The sequence below is a fragment of the Phoca vitulina genome, unplaced genomic scaffold (genome assembly GCF_004348235.1).
Source record: "Phoca vitulina isolate PV1807 unplaced genomic scaffold, GSC_HSeal_1.0 scaffold33, whole genome shotgun sequence".
NCBI classification, from domain to species: Eukaryota; Metazoa; Chordata; class Mammalia; order Carnivora; family Phocidae; genus Phoca; species Phoca vitulina.
The window spans coordinates 1,743,371-1,764,976 of NW_022589736.1; the positions used below are offsets into that span (position 1 = coordinate 1,743,371).

The following is a 21,606-nucleotide window of genomic DNA, read 5'->3' on the forward strand; positions in this document are numbered from 1 at the left end:
CTCGATCCCTGACTCACGCCACACACAAATTAATTTGCAATGAATCATAGAGCCGGCATTAAATCTAAAACTGTGAGGCTTCCGTAAGAAATTATGAGAGGCTATCGTTGTGACTTCACTTTGATACAGACAAGTATTTCCTAAAGAAAACGCAGAAAGCATAAAAGAAAAAGATTGATAAATTGGGCTGGGGGCTGGAGAGCAGCCTGGCCGTTTTCCCAATTCTTGCGACAAGAATTTGTGCACGTGCACGGCGAGACCCCGTCTTTCTTCAGCTGAGTGTCTGTCCCGGACGAACGGAAGCATGTGTTCCTCGGGATAGCTCTCTGTCTGTCGGCTCGGGCTGCTGTGACAAAACACCATCAACTGGGCGGTTTACACACAACAGAGATTAACTCCTCCGCTCCGGAGCCTGGAAGTCGGAGACAAAGTGCCGGGAGAGCCCGGAACTGCACTTGGGACAAAGCAAGAGCAGTCAGAGGGTTCCTGCTGGGCGGCCCTCCCAGCCTGGTGCTTCCGTGGCCAGGGGTGGAGGCGTGCGGCCCTCCCAGAGGCCTCCCACCCCCAACTGGACGTGGGTGGTGGGCAAGGGTCCCCAGGGAGGCTCACACAGTTGGGGAAAATCAAGAGTATTTCCTCCACAAGGACGGGGCCCTGCCCAGCCCTTCCCTGCCCAGAGGCCCCTTTGCCCCCCAGCGATCCAGCAGAGCCTTGCATGTCCAGCCCAGCAGACTGACCTGGCCTCTAGCGGCTGGACACTCCTCCAACCTGAAATTAGAGGAACAGGACCCCCCCACCATGGGACCTGGGCCTCGCAGGCTGGGGCCTCGCAGCTGGGGGTCCGATCCCTGTGCGTGGGGAGGGAGCAAAGAGAGCAGGCCCGTGTTTGTGCTCCAATCTGTCCCTGGGGCCGCACGACCAGGGGCCAGGTGCTGACCTCTGGGAGTCTTGGTTTTCCCTCTGCAGGCTGGGGTACCAGCCACTCCCCACTGACCCCCGCAGGGCCGCTCGGACATTGAAGGATCTCCAGCCTATGCTGCCCAAGGCACTGGGCGAGTGACCAAAAATAGCATTAGGTCCTAGTGCCCCCAAGGTGGTGTCCATGTGAGAAGCATCGTGTAAGCGTGTCTGGGGCCACCAACAAGCCATCACAAACTGGGGTGGGGGGTGGGGGCTGCTTAAAACAACAGAAATACATTCTCCCAGTTCTGGAGGCTGGAAATCCGGAATCAAGGTGCGGGTAAGGCTGCGATCCCTCGGACGTCTCTAGGGAGGACGCTTCCTGTTCCCGCGGGTTCTGGTGTGCGACCCCTGTGTCCCCGGCCCCGTGGCCTCATCACTGCACACGGCCTCCTTCCGGCGTGTCTGTGTGTCCCTCTTCTCTTATAAGGACACTGTCGTTGGATTTAGGGCTCACCTGGCGAATCCAGGATGATCGCATCTCATGATCGTTAACTTAATTACATCTGCAACCCTTTTCCCAAATGAGGTCCCAATCATGGGTCACGGGGATCGGGATGGGGACCTGTTTTTGGGGGGCTACTGTCTGGCCCATGTCACAGCTGCAGGAATCTGCCGGGGCCCCTGCCCGGGGGTGGTCCGTCGCCTGGCTGTCAAGTCACTGCAGGCGTCCAGCCTCCACTGCCCATGCACTCACCTGTGGTCACTGGCCCCTCACAGAGCTGGGTCTGCGGCCTGGGGAAGGGCAGGCTGCCTGGGTGCCCCCGGGGAATGCCTGCCGCCGACGCTGATGGGCAGAACTTCATTGCAACTTCCTTGTGGCTTTATCGAGCGGCTGCCTGGCCGGGGACCTGCGCGCCTTGCCAGGCCTGGCGCCTTCTGTCTCTTATTTTGGAACGTAGACGGTTTATATTTAACATCCCTGTGGGGTGGAAAAAACGTGCTCTGAGTCCCCAGGGTCCTGGTCTCTGGGAGCGTCTAGATGTGGCCGAGGGCCCCAGACCAGGTCTGCGGGGATACTCGGGGAGCACGCGGGTGTCCCAGGGCAGCGGCACCTGAAAATCCCAACCAGTGACGCCTGGAAATGCTGGTGGAAGAGTAAGGGAAGCAGAGGGCGAGGGGCCACCACGCTGCCAACCCAGGGCCGTGAAGCCTCGTGCTCGGGGTCTTACTGGGCACAGCTGCGCCCCGTGCGTGGGGCAGGCCTGCTTTCCCGCTAACATAAGAGGCGAGGAGGTGGCCCCCAAGCCGAGAATATTTCTGATCCCTGCTCCATGAGGAGTTCTGGAAGGAGGAGGTGGTATGGTTGGAGACAGGACAGGTAGCTTCTGAACAGTCCGTGAAGAGTGTGGACCCCCGAACTCAGAAACACAGCAAATCCCAAACACACATTTGAGTCAGTCCCCCTGGGTCCGGCCTCGGGACTCCAAGCGAAGGGAAGCCACGGGGACAGGTAGAGAGAGAGTCTGCTGGTTTTGAGGGATGGCAGGTGACAGATCGCAGACTCCTCACCAGCTGAGAGAGGCCGGAGACCAGGGTAGTGTCCCGGGCGGGCGCAGGACAGACAGGAAGCCGCTCAGACAAGCCCGGGCTGGGAGGGGGACACGCGGGACAGATCAGAAGAATAAAAACGTTATTCAGGACACAAAAGAAGATCTAAGCACACAGAGAGCTCTGATCCTCGCGCCTGGGAAGACTCAATGCAGTGGCGAGGGAAACCCCGCTAAATTAACTCTATAAATTCAACGCTGTTTCCATCAGGAGCCCCATGGACGTCCCGGGAGTCTTCACGAGGGGAACCTACAGAGTGTCTGATGGGATGGGGGTCAGGAGGGGCCAAGCCGATTTCCAGAAAGGACGATAGGGAGGACTCCTCACCCCGATGTCAGGATTTCCCGTCATGCCCCAGGTTAGAGCACCTGGGTAGACAAGCCGGAGAGGGAAGCTGGACGGACGGCGAGCCGGGGGTCCCCCCACGGCCGGCCCCACGTGGGGAGGTACCGGGTCAGCAGGTGTGTGGCTGGAGCTGCCGCGTGCTGGCCCGTGGGGACCAGGGTGACACGTCCCAGATTTGGTGAGCTGATTGTCCAACCCAGCGGCTCCGGAGAGTGAAGCGCTCGAGGGCAAGTAGCTGCTGGTTAATGAGCATCGTTTGTGCGAGGGGGAGAAACAGGGCCATGTGACAAACTGAATGACAACACACCTGGGGGGGTTGGGGGTCCAGCTCTGCAATCTCAGGTCGACTCTGGGTGCAGGAGCGGAGCAAGCCTGCATGGGCGCCCCTGGGAACCGCCAGCCACGCGGGGCTTACAACCAAGAGGGCCCCGGATTTTATTACTCTTTGCGAATCGTGTGCTACACACTGTTGGTCTCAGTAACGTTTGTGGTAAGCGGCTGCACGTACGTCAGCGCAGACGGTTGTGAGCTGCCCAGTGACCCTCCCTGGGAGACAGCAACTTGCAGAGGGTCCCTGAAGGAGGCCACCATCTGCGAGCGCAGACGGACACCGCGAGCTGCCCGGCGCACCGGGCGTTTCAACTCCGAGGAGGGTCCAGGGCGCCCGTGGCTAATCTCTGTGCTTCTCAGCGTGCTTGAAATGTCGCATCATTTGAAACTGGCTTCAGACAGAGGTGCCCCCTCCTGATGGGATGGGAATGTGTCCACCCGCTTCCGGCTGTGGCCAGGGACACGGGAAGGCTGTGAGGCGATCCCGCACGCCCAAGGGAGGGCAGAGGCTCGTAGAGAAGCGTTCTCCGTGGCCCTGGCTGTCAGACTCCCGAGGACTCAGGCCCGGCGGCCTCCTGCCCAGCCTCCGATGGGGGCTCTGAGGGCACCCGGGCCAGCCCGGCACCCTGGGTGAGGGCAGCCCCCGCCTCCGGGCCCTCTCCCCAACACTCCCGGGCTAGTCGAGGAGGCAGAGCGCCAGCTCGGCAGCTTGGCCACAGCCCGGAATCGATCCGATTGTAACTGGGACTTGGAAGAGGTTTAATATTTAACTGGATTAAATATTTAAACAGGACAAGATGACAGGGCGCCCAGCAGCCCGGGGAGACGCAGCCGACAGGTTCTGCAGCAGGGGGGCAGGTCCCACCCCCACCCGCCCCGCGGAGGGAGAGCCTCAGACACCCAGGCCTGCCGCCCAGGTATCAGGGCGGACCAGGGGGTTCCTGCACTCTGCTGGCTGGGCGCACAGAGGACTCTCCAGCCCCTCCACCAGGCCCTATTTATTGAGTGCCAACTGTATGCCAAGCAGGGCTAGGGGGACAAGACTGCCTTGCAAGGGCCCCTGGGAGGCTATGAGTGGCTACCTCCTTCAGGAAGCCCACCTGGACTGGGCCAGCTCCCCATGACACACACTGTTGCCCTCCTGCATGTCCCCCTGCATACTTGTCATCTGTAAGTGGGCACACTAGGCTGAGTTTGGCTCCAGCCGACAGAATGCTATGGGGACAGCTGCATGGCTGTGTTTATGGGGCCAGCACCCTGCATGTGGTCAGTGCCCCAGGCCTCAGTGGGGGTCCCAGCAGGCAGCACAGGTGGCCCGACTGGAGGGTGCGAGGCCCAGCCCCCAGCACCTCCCTGCTCCCAGCTCCCCCTGGGCCGTGCTGGAGTTAGAGCTGCAGGGCTCCGCTGCTCGGGCTGGTGGGGAGGGCACAGCGGGGCCAGACCCGGCTCAGGGAGGCTGCCTGGGGGTGGGCGCTCGAGGGACAGCCACAGGGCATGAAGTGAGGACATGGGTGAGGGTTTCCCGGGGCGGCCAGGTCACCCTCGAGGTCTGAGATGACAGTGCCCCAGGACTGCACTCCCTCCGGAGGCCCCGGGGTAGGGTTCCTCCTGCCTTGTCCAGCTTCTCTGTGGCCATTCCTTGGCTTGTGGCCTCCTCACCCAACCTCTGCCTCCACGGTCACGTGGCTGCCTCACGGTGGGTGTGTGTCCAAATCCCCTCTTCTTATAAGGACACAGGCCCTTGGGTTAGAGCCCACCCCAATGACCTCATCTTAACTCGATTGTCTGCAGAGGAGACCCTACTTCCAAATAAGGTCCCATTCGCAGGCACTGGGGGTTAAGACGTGGACTTATCTGTTGGGGAGACACATTCGCCCCATTCCCGGCGGTCACCTCCACGAGGGCGGGGGGCTCGGAAAGGTGGGCAGCAGGCTCCCCAGCCCTTCGAGAGCCCATGGCGGCCCCTCCCTCCATGTGGCTGGACAGGCCATGCTGAGCCGGTGGTCACTGGCCCTTGACTCCGAGTGGACGGATGACGCGGGGGCGGGGGGATAGGCAGGACGTGGGCACCGTGCTAGGGAGCAGAGATCTCCGTGGGTGGTCAAAGACGTCAGCCTGTGGCCCCCACCTGTCCCCAGACGATAAGAACGGCAGCCCTCCTTGCTGAGCCTCATCGTTCTTCCTTCCAAACTTTGGAACATTTGGTCCTGGCCCCCCCCACCCCCCCGGAAAGCAGGCAAAGCGGGAGGGGCTGTTCCAGGTGCCCAGGTGGTGGCGGCGTCCCAGCCTCCTGCTCCCGTGATGGTGTCCTGAGCTGAGCTCCATGGCCAGCAGGTGGTTGTCCATTTCCAGGGCCCACGGCCCCTGAGAGCTCATGGGCCCTCTTCCGTGGCTGGAAGGCAGTGGGCAGCTGGGCGGCCACCCCATGCCAGGCAGGGCCGAGGAGGCAGGAGCACCTGGTGTCCTGCGTCCCTGTTCCCCAACTGCCCAGTGGCCGGGCCCCCAGTTTCTCACACACGCAGTACCCCACGTGGCCGGGTGGAGCCGGGTCTGTGGAATGTCAGCTCAGTGCAGGAGGAAGTAAGCAGGACGGCCGGGCCCTCGTGATATCTTGCAGACCCCAGAGACCCAGAGAGACAGAGCCCAAACCCCAGCCCAGAATGACGGCGGTGTTCCAGGTGGACCCAGGGCTTCCTGAGTCCATCCAGGTCTGGGGCTGGACTGGAGGGCATGGCCAGGGCTGAAGGACAAGACAGAGCAGGCAGGGAGAGGCTGAGACGGAGCCTGAATTTTCACGGGGGGTGCTCTGGAGCAGGCACATGTTACCCACCCGAGCCTCAGTTTCCTGGACTGCAAGGCAAGCCTGAGGTTGACCCTGCTGTGGGGTGGGGGGAGGGGGTCGTGGGCCATAAACACACGAGCCGAGAGCGGAGGCCAGTGCTCTGACAAGCCTCTCTGGGCTTCCTGCTAGAGGGGTGGACGCACAGACAGAGGGGGACAGCAGGAGGGAGGCCTGGTTGCTGGGGGTCTGCTGCAGCCCCCACCCCCACCCTGGATGCCTGGGAAAAGCCGTGACCCAGATTCCTCGATGCTGCTGGTCTCAGAGCAGGAGACTGTTTGCTCACTTCCCCGAAGCCCCGGCTCCTCTGCACCCGAGGGTCCAGGCCTTTCATGGAGTCTCTGCCCTCATTCCGGGCTCTGACCTGCTCTGCAGGCCCCCAGCCCTGGGGTCTTGCCCGGGGCTCCTCGGAGGCTACGGGGAGGGGCACAGGCAGGGGGAGGCTGGGGTCGGATCCTGTGTCCCCCAGGCTGGGCATGTGGGTGGAAGGAGGCCAGAACGAGGCTGCCCCAGGGGGTGGGCCTGGTGGGCTAGTCCCCCTCCGCTACGGAGGCCTCCCCCACCTGTCCTGGAGTGAGCAGGTGGGCCAGTCTGGCCAGGCCTAGGAATGGTCCCAGGAGGACCCCACTCAGCCAGTGACCAGGAAGGGGCAAGGCCAAGGAAGCCTTGGGATTCCACGGTCAGCCAGGAGACCCGCTGAGGGAAACTGAGGCATGGCCCCTTAGAGCCAACATGGTGGGCAGGGCGGGCAGGATTGTGACCCAAATGGCAAGCAGGTGTTCATGGGGCTGAACCACGACACCCCTCTGGAGGAAATGGCCTGGCTATTTGCTCTGTCTGGTCTGCTGGGCATGTGGGGGCCACCCAGCCAGTACTGGATAGATGGATGGATGGATGGATGGATGGATGTGAGGATGGATGAGTAGATGAGTGGATGGTTGGATGGATGGATGGATGGGTGGATGTTGGCTCTCCTGGGAAACCCTAGCAGTGGTGTGTTCAGGTAAGGTCTGGTGGGACCAACCCAAACCCAAGGGCTCGCCCTGGGGACCCTGGTGCCTCTAGTGTCCCCCCCAGTGGGGCAGCTGCCTATAGGGCTGGGGAATCAGATGGGAGAGGCATGGGGGGGCTCGGGATCTGGGAGGTGTTGTATGGGGGGCCCTCTGCTCTTGTGGGTGGGGCTGGCCTCCATGGTTCTACCTGGCAGATGGACACGGGTCTGAGGGCAGAGGACACCAAGACCGCATCCGGAGTGTGTTGTTGGGGCATTCTTGCTCCTCCGAGCCATCAGCCCTCAGGGCACGGGGGGCAGGAGTGGGGGGTCTGCATGGGTCCTCGCCCCGCAGAGAGGCACTCTGTCTGGAACAGCCAGCACGAGAGTTTCTCAAGCACAGGGCGCGGGATGGGCCCCTCCTGCCTGGGCTCAGGCAAGGGCTGCAGGTCCCTCGGAGGAAGACTCCTGCTTGGACCAATACAAACCGTGGCAATGGCCCCAGTCCAGGGACTTGGCCCTGGATGGATGCTGAGGTCCCCAGAGCCGGGGGGGTGGAGGGGTGTTGTCAGGTGTGGCAGAGGGAGGGGGTGGGGATGGCTGGCCGGTGGCCCCTCCCCTCGCCCGCACCATGGTCCAGCCCCACCCCCGGGGTTGTTTCGGGTGCTGACCTGGCAGGGGCAGAGGTGTTGGAGGGGAGGGCCCCTCCAGAGAGGACTTGATCCGCTGTGCCCTCCTCAACTCCAGGCCTGTCCCGAGTCCCCGCTGCCCCCAGCCCCCGCTGCCTGTCTTCCCCAAGGTCCTGCCCAGTACTGGGCTGGGGCTGTAGGCTAGCGGGGACTGGTGGTCAGCCCTGTGGGTGCCTAGGATGAGGCGGGGGTGTTGGCGGGGCCTTGGTCCCTGTGGTCCCTGTGGTGAGAGGAGGAAGACTCTTGGCAGGCCAGTTGGGGGACGAAGGTCATTGGGAGTGACCTGGTAAAGGAGCCACCCCCCAACACAGACCTCAAGGGGAGAGGGCAGGGGGCACCAGGGCTGTGGGAGGGCCCGAGAAGGGGCCCCAGCCAGGAACCCTTCCTGCCCACACAGCCACACCCTTCCCTGTGCCCCCTGGGAGGACCTCAGGTCACCTGCCTGCCCCCCACCCTCTGGGTCTGTCCCCCACCCTCCTCGCCCCGGTACCCCAGTGCTGGGCGCCATTTTTCTTCCACAGCCCCCAGAACAACCTCAGCCCTGCACATCTCCGGGACCCCGGCCTGCCCCCCTGCTCACCCTGGGGGGAGCCCCAGATCCCAGCAGAAGCCCAGGCCCGGGCATGAAGGGAACGTGCCAGAGGTGCTGACCGGGGGTGCGCCTACCTTGCTCATGAGTTTTCCAGCTCCAGAAGCTGCAGATGGCCCCAGGGCCGGCCCTGGCACAAGGGACCCATGGGGATGGCGGGCCCAGACTCGGTCCCCCTGGGGTCCTCACTGAGCAGGAAGGAGGAGGGGCTGACTCCCGATTTCCCGGATGCCGCCTCTCTGTGGACAGGATGGGGGAACCCCTAGGCCAGTGGCTGTGGCTGGTGAAACTCTGCTCCTCGGTCCACCACGTGTGAGCCAGAGCTGAGCGTGGGGCTCCTGTGGTTTCTGGAACAATTTCTACACGCTGGGGCTCAGAGCAAGAGAAATCCACTCTCCCCAGGTTTGGAGCCAGAAGTCGGTGATGCCGGCAGGGCACGGCCACACTCCCTCTGAAGGCTCCGGGAGGGTCCTTCCTGCTTTTCCAGCTCCTGGGGGATCCAGGTGACCCTGGGCATGTGGCCAGGTCCCTCCGATCCCCCCATCATTACGGGGCTCCTGTCTGCCTTCACCCCTCTTCTAAGGACACCTGTCATTGACTTAGAGTCTGCTCTCATCCAGGATGATCTCATCCTAAGATTCTTCATTTAATGCCATCTGCAAAGACCCTTTTTCCAAATAAGATCCCCTTTGTAGCTCCTGGGGTCAGGATGTGGACGTGCCTTCTTGGGGCCACCACTGGACCCATCACAGTGCTGTTCATCAGCCGGCTCAGAAATAAATGGCAGGACTTGGGATCAGGAGCAGGACCAAGGAAGGGCCCCAGCCCAGCCCCTCTCTGGCCGGCCTTCTGCCTCTGGACAGCGTCCCACCTGGCCACTTGCGGGTCTGTCCCCAGAACGGCTAGGGATGTGGGCATGGACACAGGGAGGCCTGGAGGGGTGGGGGCGGGAGCCGGCACTGAGGCAGAGTCAAGACTCAGCCCAGGACCCCAGGAGCAGCCAGCCAGCAGGAAAGCAGGACCCCTCCCAGCTCCTTTTCATGGGGACTGAAGGACAACACCAGCAACCCCTAGCCCCAGCTGTCTCTCTCAGGTGGGCGACCCAGGGAGTCCCCTGTTCTGGGACCCACGCCGCCCACACCATCCCACTCAGCTGCAACCACCCAAGGCACAGGGCGCTTCTGCCTTGGTATTTTTTCCAAGCACGGACTGGAGCCTGGGGAGGGGGTGTCTGCAAACAGCAGCTTCTCAGAGGCCAGCGCGGAGCTAGGGAGGCGTGGTGGGGGGGGACCTGGGGCACGGGGAGGCTGAGGCTGGTGTCAGGCTGGTTTCCCGGAAGAGACTCGGACAAGAGGGCTCTGGTGAAGGCTTCCCAGGAAAATCTGTGGGGGCTGGGGTGGGGTGGGGCGGGGTGGGCGCAGACAGTAAGCGAAGCAGGCCAGGCCAAGTGCAAAGGCCACGACAGGGACCCAGGAGCACTAGGTCCCGGCCAGGGGACAACCATCCGGTGGCTGGTCAAGGCTACCCCCCCATGCATAGGCAGTCCCCCCTTGATGCTCAGAGGGCAGCCGTGAGGGTCAGGGTGGGCACACCAAGGCAGCAAAGGACCCCTGGCTCAGTCCTCACTTACCTCCTTCCCCCAGTGGGTTCTGGGCGCCTGCTTGTCGTGGCACACGTGGCCGGATCCCAAAATAAAATATTTGGTTTCCAGGGCTGATGGCCTTGAAATGCAAATACTGCTTTTCTGTTTCCAACAAACAGTCACATTTGGGCCTCCGAGAGCCCTGTGCCGGCTCCCGGCCGAGACGCCCAGTGCCCACTGCTCCTGAGGGGAGCCGGGCGGGGGCCACTTTTCCGACCCCTATGTCAATCCAGGAAGTGGGTGTGGGGCCCCCAGCTGTGTAACCGGTTAGGAAATGGGGGCTGGCTCTGGGTTAGGAAGTCCATCTCAGGACCCCTAGGCTCTCAGGAGGTCCACCCCCAGCCTGGCCCACTGGATATACTGGCCCATCTCTGCGAGACTGTTGGCCAGATGGTCCCACCCCCAGAGGCCCCTCCCCACCGCTGCCTTGGGGTGTTGGGTGGAGTGCCTGTTCACATGTGGGCAGGTGTGGGGACCTCAGGGCCACAGGGATGGAGGGGTTGCTGGGGGTGGGGGTGCTGTGGCTCAGATCTGGGACACCACATGACTGGGCAGGTAGCAGCCCTGAGTGAGACCTCACGCCCCTCCTCCGGGGACCCAGAGGTTGGCCCATTGCCCAAACCTAGCCAGAAGCCCTTGGAGGGCAGAGGTCAGCCTTAGGCAGCTGGGTGGGGAGGGGACCTGGGGGACGCGGAGGGGCACAGGGGACCTCTGGAGCCTGCCAAGCGGCCTCTGGGTCCCCCGCATTGTCACGTGGCCCATTCTCTGAAGCCCATGCTGGGGCGGTGTGTGCTCTGTTGTCCGCCCCCCTCTCCCCACCCCCCTGTGGGCAGCAGAGGGAGGGCAGGTGTGTGGGCTCTGTCGGTAAGGACTGAAGCATGACAATGCGGGGCCCCACAGCCCCCCACCAGACCTGAGGTGTGGCCTGGACAGCCCCTCGACCACTGTCTGCAGGGCACGAGCATCAGGAACGATCAGCCTCCTGCCCCTCGGCCTGAGGGCACCAGGGGGGCACATGTTCCCGACAAGGTGGGGTCAGGACATGTGTGGCCAGCCTGCTTCCAGACAGGACCTCAGCGAAGAGCCCCCAGCCCCCAGTCAGAGTGGGGCTGCAGGGAGGGAGGGCTCAGGCCCCGGGCCAGAGGGGGCCGGAGGGGGCCGGAGGGGCTAGGCGTCCCAGGCTGGAGGGTGGGTGCAGAGGTGAAACGGGGCAAAGGGGTGAGCTCCACCCGGGGTGGGGAGGGCGCTCCTCTGTCTTGGGGCCCAGTACCAGCTCCAGCGGCAGGGTCACCTCCGGGTTTGATGGTGGAGGGAGCCTTGCCCCGGCTCTGACGAGATCTCTAACTGGGAGCATCACACCCGAGCGGGTGAGCCTCTGATCACACTTGGCGTGTCTGGGGGCATGCCACCGCTGGCCGAAAATCAGGTTTCCACCTCTCAGAGCAGCTGTCTCAGCCTCTGATCCAGGCCAGGCAGCCCCTGACCTTGTCGGGACCAGCCGCTCTGCTCTGGTTTCCTGGTCTGAGGACAGCCCAGAGGCCTGAGCACCAGGGGTCATTCCAGGCTCAGGCGGGCCGGACGCCCTCTTCCTCTTTCTGGGGTTGGGCGTCGGATGTTGAACATGGGAGGTCAACGTGCTCAGGCCCCCCACCAGCCCAGTAGCCCACCCCACCCTGCAGCCCGGCCCAGGGGTGCTCGGGGGCACATCCGAGAGGCTGCGGTGGCCTCCACCCCCCGTCCCCCCCAGATGGGCTGAGCCGGAGGTGCTGCACAGAGCAGGCCGGCCTGCGTGGGCGTGGGGGCTGGGGCGCAGGCAGCCGGGTTGCCAGGCAACCGCGGTGACTCGGTGGCGTCTGGGCTCTTGGGGACCAGGAGCTCGGGGTTCCAACACTCACACTTTGCCACTGGCGAAGGCGCTGTCAGTGGACGGAGCAGGGGACGGTGTCCTTCGGTGCGGGTGGCAGGGCCCCCGCAGCAGGAGATGCGCGTCCCGGGCCCCCCGTTGTGCTCTCAGACACGGGCTGATGAAGCCCCATGATGACAGAGCGCCGGGCGCAGGGCCCTCCCCAGCACCTGGCCAGGTGAACCAGATAGCCCAGCCCCGCTCACTCGGGACCCTGCGGGCAGCCGGGTTCTCCAGCACCTTCTGTGGTCCCCCGTCCTCCCCGGGCCTCCCACCAATCCGATGCTCCCTGTGACCCGCTGGGCAGTGAGGGGCCTGGGAGGAGGGTGAAGGCTGCTCATGTGGGAGGGAGCTGACTGGTTGTGACCACGTCCTTGACCACCCCACAACTGCCTCGGTCTCCCCACCTGTCATGTGGGCCCAGCCCCTCTGAGCAGGTTGGCCGTGCCTGATCTGCCCCCACTAGGAGTCTCCCCTGGGCCCTGGGCTCGCTGTGCCCCACACACATCGGGACCCCCATCCCTTTCATTTCCACATCCTTGTGTAGACCAGGACGTCTCTGGTCTGAAGGTGCCCCTGAGGCAGAGGCTGAGCACCTGGGCACCCCCGCCGAGGAGCAAGGCCAGCAGAGTGGCCTGGGGTCCTGGCACACAGTGTCTGGCCGAGCCGCACCCAGACATCCAGGCCTTGGTCCCCCCAGAGGCTGGCAGGCTCAGCGGAGGCCCCCCTCGTCGAGCCCAGGGGTTCCCAACACCCCCCACCTGTGAAGTCACAGCCCCACATGAGCAGATGGACCTAGCGCTCCGCGGCTCTTAGGAGGTGGGGCTGCTGATTTGCACATGTGAGTCAGATAGATTAGGGATTTTCCCTTTATTGAGCATAAAAGGCTTGCGTAAGATTTCAAATAGGACACCTTCGCTCTGTCTGGTCCCGGGTGCCGGCGGCTGACGATACCCTTCCGAACTGGGGGGTGTCCGTGCGGAGGAGGCCCCCACCAGCCCCTGCCCCGTCCAGGGCCAGGAGTCCCCGCTCGCCTGGCCCGCTGCCACCAGCCTCCCCAGCCCCTGCTGGCCTGCGTCTAGGCCGGGGGTGGGCTCTGCTGCCCGTGTGCTGATGGGGAGCCCTCCCCACCACCGGCCTCTGACTGACTGGCTCGCAGCGCCCGGCACCAGCCTTCTGGGTAAACCTCGGGTTCTGTGGCTTTTATTCCCTCAGGACATTTAGTGAGCATGTCCGGGCACTTTCTACAGCCCCAGGGCTCAGTCTGGGCGCCCGGAGACCGCGCACCACGGGGCCCTGGCCTTGTCAGGGCCCGGAAAGAGCTAGTCAGGGGGCTGGTTGGGGGGGGGTGGGCAGGAGCTGAGACCCAGGGAGCCCAGACTCTTGATCCTCAGCCCCTTCAGCCAGCAGCAGCCTGGTCTGGCTCCCAAGGGTGAGCGCGGGGCTCGGCAAACCCTTTTCCCCGGCCCTGGAGCCTCTCTGGGAAGCCCCCTGGAGAAGCCCCCTGCAGACCCTCCTATGCACCCCTCCGGCAGGGGCTGGCGGCTGGGACGAGGCCTTTGTGGCCTAGGGCAGAAGATTCAGGATTTTCCCTTTGGGCTGACACTGGCCCTACTCACCCTGGAAATTGTGGGCAAAGCACTGCCCTGGGGACAAGCCTGTGCTTCTAGACCTGAATGGAGAAACAGAGGAAGGTCTCACTTGGCAGGCCCAATATGGGGGCCATGTCCCCCCCCCCCCCCCCGCGGCTGGCCCAGCAGCAGATGCCCTGCGGAAGCCCCAGGGCCGTGAGACACGCTTGGCTCGATCGGTGCCTGCCCACCGTGCCCACCACCCTCTGTGGCTGTCATTGTTGACCCGGCAGTGAGGCCATGCGACCCCTCCTCTCCTGGGCTCCCCGCTTGCCACAGGCACCTTGTGGGGGTCCTGATGCCTCCGATGCCTCCAGGAGAGAGAGCAGGTGCAGAGACCGCTGGGTGGGGGCTGCAGGCCCATGGCATCCAGCTCCCCAGTCCTTGTGACCTGGGGGTCCTCCTGACCCCCAACTCTGTCCTTCCAGAGATGATCTCCTGGGCCACTGGGTCTCCAGAACCTTCCAAAGTGTTGGGGCTGAGCTGGGGGGTGGGGCAGATGGTGGGGACTGAGGTGGCGGCTGACCTGGCAGTGGCCCTGCTAAACCCTGCCTCTCCCTATTGATCTGGGGGCCATTACTTGATGGCAAACCCCATTAGGTCCTCATGCACCATTAAAGAGTTTAAAAATAACAATTTATCATCCACGTCACTGGCGGGCCAAAGTTCAGGGCAGGATGCTGTGCGTCTGGTTGTATAAAGGCGTCTGCCCCTTTGATATGGGGCAGGGATGTTGTAAATCGGGTCCCCCCCCCCGGGGGGTGGGGACTTTGTCTCCCCAGGCAGCCTGGCCCCTCCTCACCCCCACTTCATGGGCATCCAGCACGCCCAGAAAGCGGGGCATGCCTGGGGGCAGGGGAAGAGACAAGGGCTCCGGCTTGGCCTCCGCCCCCTCACCCCCAGTCCCCAGGCCTGGTGAGCAATTCTCCACCAAGATCCGGAGACCCGTCGTCATAGAAACAGACCGCATTCCCAGAGTAAACCAGGGCCATCTGTGTCCCTCTCTGGCCAGGGCTGGGAGTGGGTAGGGACAGGCGGCCTCTCCCCTCCAGATCTGTTAACAGGACAAATGGGGTCCGGTCCCTGCTTGCACGCCCACTGGTGCTAGCTTCCCATCAAGTGGGAATCAAATCCCATAGGCCCCCTGCTCTACCCTTTCCCCCTAACGCACCGCGTGGGGCCCGGGCCCCAGCTGGCCGGCAGACACCCCGGGCCGGAGCCCATCCCGGCTTCAGGACCAGTATGAGCCACAAGCCAAGGGACCCCAGGAGCCACCAGAAGCCGGACAAGGCAGGAAGGATCCTTCCCTGGAGCCTCCAGAGGGACCACGGCCCCGTGACACCTTGATGTAGAACTTGCGGCCTCCAGACTGGGAAAAAATAAATTTCTGTGTCAAGCCATCCTGTTCCTGCTCCTTTGTTATGACAGCCCTTGCAAGCTAACGTGTCTCCTTAAATAATGGTTATCGTGGTAATCTTGAACATGGACAGCTAATACTTTATGTAGGATGTGAATAAATGCGTCTTTAAGTCTTTCGCTGCTTTTATTAATTTGTAATATACAAAGGAAACTCTGTGGACTCAGGACAGCCCCACCCTCCCTCTGCACTTATTCCAAGCAGACAGGCCCTCCCAGCTGCCCCCCAGGCCTCCCCCTGGACCTCCGTGCCAGCCCTCGGGGCAGCAGGAGATGCTCCAGTGCTTGGCCGGGGTCTCAGTCTGTGACCGTGAGCTGGCCGCTCAGCTGGGCTGGGGTGGCCAGGGCTCTGCCAGCCCCGACGCACCTCACGCCTGCTCACCTCCCCTGGCCTCTCACTCAGCCAGCCGTGGCTCCTCCAGGGCTCTGGCAATGGTCACAGCGTGGAGGAGGGACACTGGCTCAGCTCAGGGGGGGCCGTAGCCTCTGGCCCCATGAGTCTTGTAAGTCTGTCTGCCTGTCAGGCCCTTGTGCTCATGGGACCACTTGCTGTGGGAGACAGGTGTGGGGGGCCCTGGAGGCCCAGCTGAGGACAGCCCAGAGAGCTTCCTGGAGGAGGAGACCCCAGGTTGGAGGGGCTGGAGATAGTGACCTGGGCCCTCTGGGCCCGCGAGGTCAGCCTGACCAGAGGAGGAGGCCAGGGAGCTGCGGGAGGTGGAAGCAGGAGCCGGGGGTTGGGGGGAGCTCACCAGGAAGGAGCTTCCAGTAAATACGAGCAAATGGTGTCTGTGAGGACGAGGCGGCTGCTCCCTCACAGAGGCAGGGTCCTCAGAGGGCCTCGCTCTCCTCCAGGAAAGCAGGACCGGCAATAATGCGAAGTGCATTAGCTTGGCTGGAGGGCTGAGCCCACCCCACCGGCTGGCCGGCCCTGACCACCTTCGTGCGGGCAGCATGGCGGCTGGTCGATGGCTCACCATCGACTGTTCAGAGCTGCCCAGGGGCAGTGGGGGGGGGGGCAGTCCCTAATGGGGGGCTGCCCCCCACGTACCCCTCCCACAAAGACCCCAATCCTTAGGAACCGGCCGGCCCTGCAGGGGTCCCGGAGGGTGGACGTTAGCTGGGTCCGTGGTCAAGCCAAGGGGCTCCAGTGGGCAGAGAGCAGGTCTGCAGTGGGCCCGTGGGGTCAGGGCCTGGCGCCGGGACCCGGGAGCCCCCATGGCCCCTGCTCGCCCTCAGGGATGGTCCTGCAGAGGTCCTGGCGTGCGGAGGGCAGCGACAGAGCCCCTGCCTCTTGGGCCCTGTCCCTCTGGGGACCACGCTTGTGTCTGCACTGACCCTTGGAGCTCCTCCAGCAGCCGGGCCAGGCGGAGGTGGGGGGTGTCCGTGGACTCCGAGACCCAGCAATCCAGGGGTCCCGGCCTCACCTTGGGCGGCCTGCCTGTGGGGGGCATCCACGCCCAGGAGCTACGTCTACAGCTGAGGCCACTGCAAACAGCAACACACAGTCAGGATTGGAGAAATGTGAACGGGAGATGACCTGGGGGCTGAGCTCCACCTCTGACCTCTGTGCTCAGGACTCCGGGCAGGGGAGGGGCCGGCAGGGCAGGAGGGCCCAGGCTGGGGTGAACAGGGAGGCCTGGTGGGTGGATGGCCCCTGCCCTGATCTCCCAGCACTTGGCCCACTGCTCCTTCTCCTGGTGGAGACACCGTGACTCCCAGCGGCCCGGGTTCCACCTGCTACGTGGCTCCGCGCCGCGTCCATCGCTCACACGAGGACTGTCTGGGCTCAGTGACCCTGTCCAGCCGATGTCCTCTGCATCTATTTCCAGGGCCTCTTCGGGCTAAGCGCTGGGCGGAGCCCGGCCCCCACGGTCCCGAGAGGAACTGGAGCTCGGGGCTGTTTGCTTGTCTCTGGGGCCACGGGCACATGGCCTGGGCTCCTAGTGTCGCCACAGGCCTGCCGACCCCTCAGATGCCCTTGGGATGCCCTTGGGCTGGCGGTTCTAGGGAACACCGTGTCCTCTTTCCTGCTGGCCGAGCGTTATCTTAGAGAGAAGGTCTATGAACAGAGCACCTCTTTGTCAGGACCTCCCGCAGGAAAGAGCCGATGCGCCCCTCCTGGGGCAGGCTCGCCCCGCCCGCCTCAGCACTGCTAGCTCTCTGGGTGGACGATCCCTCGTGGTGGGGCGGTCCCAGGCACTGGAGACGGCTGGGCAGCACCCCTTCCCCCACCACTGTGACAGCCAAAATGCCCCCAGACATGGCTAAACGTCCCCTGGGGGCAACGTTGCCTCCGAGCAGAACCCTGCTGCAGACGGTCAGGCTCCCAACCCCACCCCTGCCAGGAGGAGGGCCTCCACGGGGGTCCCCACAGCCCCTGACCCTCACAGGCTGTGGGAGGGCCATGAGACTTCTCCCTCGAGCTCCCTAACGGGCCCCTGGGACCTGGAACTGAGAGGTCAGTGGTGGGGGGACAGGAACTGCTGGGCTTCCCATAGCCCTGCAGCCCGCCAGGCCGAGGGCTAGACACTCTGTCGTGGACACCCCGGCCAGGACACCACGGCTCCTGGTTTGCAGATAAGACACAGAGAGGCCAGGGGTTTGCTGGAAGTCCCACAGCACATGGGTAGGATGTGGGGCCCGCGGGGCGGCCTGACTTCAGTGCAGCTCTGTGCCCTTGACCGACCAGCACCGCAGGGACAGGATGAGAGGGAGGGGCGGTCGGGAGCAGGGAGAAGGGGAGAGAACACATTCCCCGCCATCCTCTGTGTCTGCCCTCCAAGTGACCCACCCGGCTCTTATCTGGTGCCCACACACCCCTAATCGGCTCCATTACCCACAAAAGCATTTGCAGATGATGTTTCTGGAGCCTCTTAGCATCAGAAGCGGCTCAGAGCAGGGCTGCTCCCTCCCGACAACTGCCCCCCGCCCAGGGTGGCCCAAGGTCGCTGGGGCCACAACTGGCCTGGGGCTGCTGGAGAGCTGGGGGTGGGGTGCAGAGCCTCCCCGACGGCCCCCCACACGGACGTCTGAGGGCACGCGGTCAGGGTCAACCAGGGAAGGTCCCAAAGCCCAGGGGCCCAGGGTTCCCTTGGGGACGCTGTGCATTGTGCCTTCTTGGCAGCCCTCTGCTGTCCCCTAGGGCTGGGTCCCTGGGGTCGGGGCGCATTCAGGCCACCCCCCCTGGGCCCTGGGCATTTCTTTCATTTCATTAGCTGGTCTGAGTTCGCCTGTCGCCTGCCTGGGGTCTGAGGGCCGGGAGATGCCCTGACCTGGCCAGGCCTTGGGTTGGCTGCTGGGGAGCGAAGTGAAATCCTGGCCTGCCCGTGACAGGGTCGTGCATGCGTCCACCCCAACAGGGCCCGGGGCCCCGCCCACCCATCATCCTCGCTCAGGCCCCTGGAGACGGGCAGCTGGGCCAGGTGGGGGGCTGGGGCGCCCCCTCCCCTGCCCACCCACAGCCCCAGCACCGGCGGCCTCGCCACGTCAGTCTGTTCCTGGCCCTGCTTGGGCAGACGCAAAAGCTCTCCTAAATCCTGTATTTAATTTTGTTCTCTGGGAAATTGTAGGAGGTTTTGGAGATAAAGCTGAGCTGATAAATCAGGGATTTGGCTGTTCTTGCAGGAACTCTTGGATGAGGGGTGGGCAGTGGGCCCGGGTTCCCCAGGTCAGCCGGGCCCTGCACAGGTACCCCTGCATAGTGCATCACAGGGCCCCCACCAGCACGCTAGGTCAGCAGGCTCCCCGGGGTGATAGGTGTGAAGGACACCAGGGTGATGATGGTACACACAGGGGCAGACCACAAGGGACACCCCCTAGGTGCTGTTAGAATGCGGGTCCATGCATCACAAGAGGCTGGGGAGCTGAACCACATGGTGGAGCTTGCTGATGCTCTCAGCCAGCCCTGAACCCTCCTCCCAGAGTTGTGCCTCCGTAGATCCTTCCCCAAGGGTGTGGTGTCAGTCCCTGCCCTTGCGGACTGCTCTGCCTTGTGCCTTGGGTATGCCCCACTTAGCCAACACCCACCTTCTGGAACATTCTCCTTCAATCTCCCAAGCATGTTCTGGCCAGTGTGGTGTGGAGTAGGGTTATCACCTCCCTCATCTGGGACACGATACCTCTTCTAATGTGACTCAGAGAACATTGGGTTTGTTAGCCTTGAAACCCATGGTCTCAAAAACCGCCAGGGGTAGGGAAGTTTCCGTCTGGTTTCCTCATTACTGTTGGGTTTGCCCTGGGCATTTCTTTCATTTCATTAGCTGGTCTGAGTTCCTTTTATTCCCAGCGAAGGCTTATAAATGCCAGGGCGCTCCTGTGTGCTTCCCACTGAAGGCAGAGGAGGAGATATGATAGTAGGAGAGGCAATCAGGGCAGACTTCCTGGAGGAGAGGTGAACTCGCAGGAAGTGGGGCCGAGGGCATTCCAGGGTGGGGCCGGGAGGGTACGATTGTGGGGAGGGTGGGTGTGAGAAGCCGGGATGACCTGGATCCTGGCTGGGCCTGAGTCAGTTGGGATGGGCCGGGTTTCCTTGTGCTAACAGAGGTCTGGTCACCTCGAGGGCTTCCCACAGCAAAGGTTTATTTCTTGTCTTGCTCCAGGTCCCCCGTGGGCTGTCACAGGCCCCATGATGTCCTCATTCAGGGACGTGGTGTGTCACAGGTCCCCTGGCAGGGGCAGGGCAGAGGGAGAATCAGGACCGGCTCTTGAATGCTGTGTCCACGAGGGGCTTGGGTCCCTTCCCCCATGTCACCCACCCAAGCAGGGACACAGCCTCACCTAGCTGTAGAGGGCCATTGGGGGTTCCCCTGTGCCTATGGCAGAGGATGTGGGGCCACTTGGGGTCTGGCTCCAGCTCCCCGAGCACCAGGCTGGGTCCTCGGCCCCAGTGGAGGGGACAGGTGCCCCCCATCAGGTGCGTGGAGCCTGGGGTCCATCTGGGAACTTGGGGCCCGCAGGTTCCCCCCACTGGGGTTGAGCTCTGGCCTTGGCCCCTGGGGTCAATGAGGACAAGAAGCCTCGCAGCCGCAGGAGACTCACTTTCTAGAAAGAAACCTGATGGAAAAATCTGCCTTGAAACTCCTGATGGGAACATTCTGCTAAAACTGACTTTGGAGGCCAGTGAAGTGACGTGCTGTAGGGGGACGTGGCCAGTCTGTGGCCGGCCCGCTGCTCCTGGGGAGCTCTGGCCCACGCCGGCCCCGGGGCTGGCCCTCGGCCCCCTCTCCCCTCAGCTCCTGAGCAGCGGCAGCCCCCCAGCCCCCAGAAGGTGGGAATTAAGCACAGGGAGGGTATTGCCCCCCACAGCTGCGCCCAGAGCGGCCCCGGCCTCAGAACCGGGAGAAGGTTCTGGAGTCTTCCAGTCCTCTGGTCCCTGCTGTCTGACCTTGGAGTGACTTCACAGCTCCGTGTCTGTTTCCTCATCTGTGCTTGGGGACCGAAAGCACCCCCAGAGTGAGCGTCCAACAGATGTAGGTAGGTGCCAAAGGAGGCTTGGAGTGGGGGGTTGGTTGGGCAAAGGCTGGGTGCCGGCAGGAGTGGGGAGCGCAGCTCCAGGCCCCCACGGGCTCCATGATGAGTTCCACCTACCGACATTCTCAGGGGACGTTCGTTGGAGCCCGAGGATGGGAGCCCCGGGTCTCAGCCCCTGTGTGCCCTGCACAGGCCACGGTGGAGTGGGCTGAAGGGACAGAGCCCGCGGCCCCTCAGGTCCAGGAGACCAGGCCAGGCACTGAGTGTGGACAGGCTGCAGTGTGGGCACCCGGCCTCGTGGAGCCGGTGGGCCCAGTGCAGCTGCTCTTGGCCGCGTCTGCACGCAGGTGTGTTTAAGCAGAGCGAGGCAGGTATGCTGCACCTGAGGCTCGTCCCCTTCTCCCCCCAGCTGCTTGGACTCTCCCAGAAGCCAGTGGGCACGTGCTTCACAGGAACAAGGAACACGTGTGTGTGGGGCGGCTGCAGGGGCCCAAGTCCTGTGGACATCGGAAACACCTGGCAGGGATGGTGGCTGTTCTGTGAGCTGCTTGGAGTCCCCCGAACTGTCCCTGATGCCTCGGCCACTCCTCGGGGCCGGCAGATGGAGCACAGCTGGGGGGGCGCCCCTGGGACTCGCCTCTGACACAGACTGGAGGGAGCCCTCCCTTTCTTTGTGTGGCGTCCTTGGAGTGGGGAGCTCGCGCTCTCAGGCAGCACGGACGGCCTGTCCTGTTCCAGGATTTTCCACCACATCCTGACAAGTGGTGGCTTGAACTCCTCCAAGGACGAGGAGCTCACTCCCTGTGGGAAGCAGAGCCTGTACTCATCACGGGGTAATTAGAGCCCCAGGCGGCTCTGTGCTCCACGTCTGAGGGAACGCTGTTTTGTGTTCACGTCTCAGGCATCTTCCGTCTGTGTCTAGACCCCAGATGCCCCGGGGTCATGGAGCAGAGCCTTCCCGGTGGCTCTCCTGCCCAATTGTAGGTTATGCGGCCTCTTTCGTCTTTGTTCTGACTATAAATCCCACTGCTGTGTGGCTTGGAACTGTGATATTTCCCTTTCCTTTGAAAAATGTCCCCAATTTGCCATCATGCTCTAGGGCGGGTATGAAGGGACTGGGATGGCTCATGTCTCTCAAGGCACCTGACAAAGTGCTTCTAGAAAGCTCACAGATCGACCAGGCCACAGGACAGACATGTGCGGGTTCCCCCACAGCCCGCCCACACTGGGCGTCCAGTGCTCTACTTTCCC

The 21,606-nt window shown here is 63.4% G+C and overlaps 1 long non-coding RNA gene across 1 annotated transcript; it reads right to left on the bottom strand.

Moving 5' to 3' along the window:
- Positions 1-275: 275 nt before the first annotated feature.
- On the bottom strand, positions 276-9,943 carry LOC116645605. The gene is made up of 3 exons (XR_004301977.1): positions 9,925-9,943; positions 1,658-1,882; positions 276-346 (listed from the first exon to the last, which is right to left on the bottom strand). It is a non-coding gene; the product is annotated as an uncharacterized LOC116645605 (long non-coding RNA).
- Positions 9,944-21,606: the final 11,663 nt, after the last annotated feature.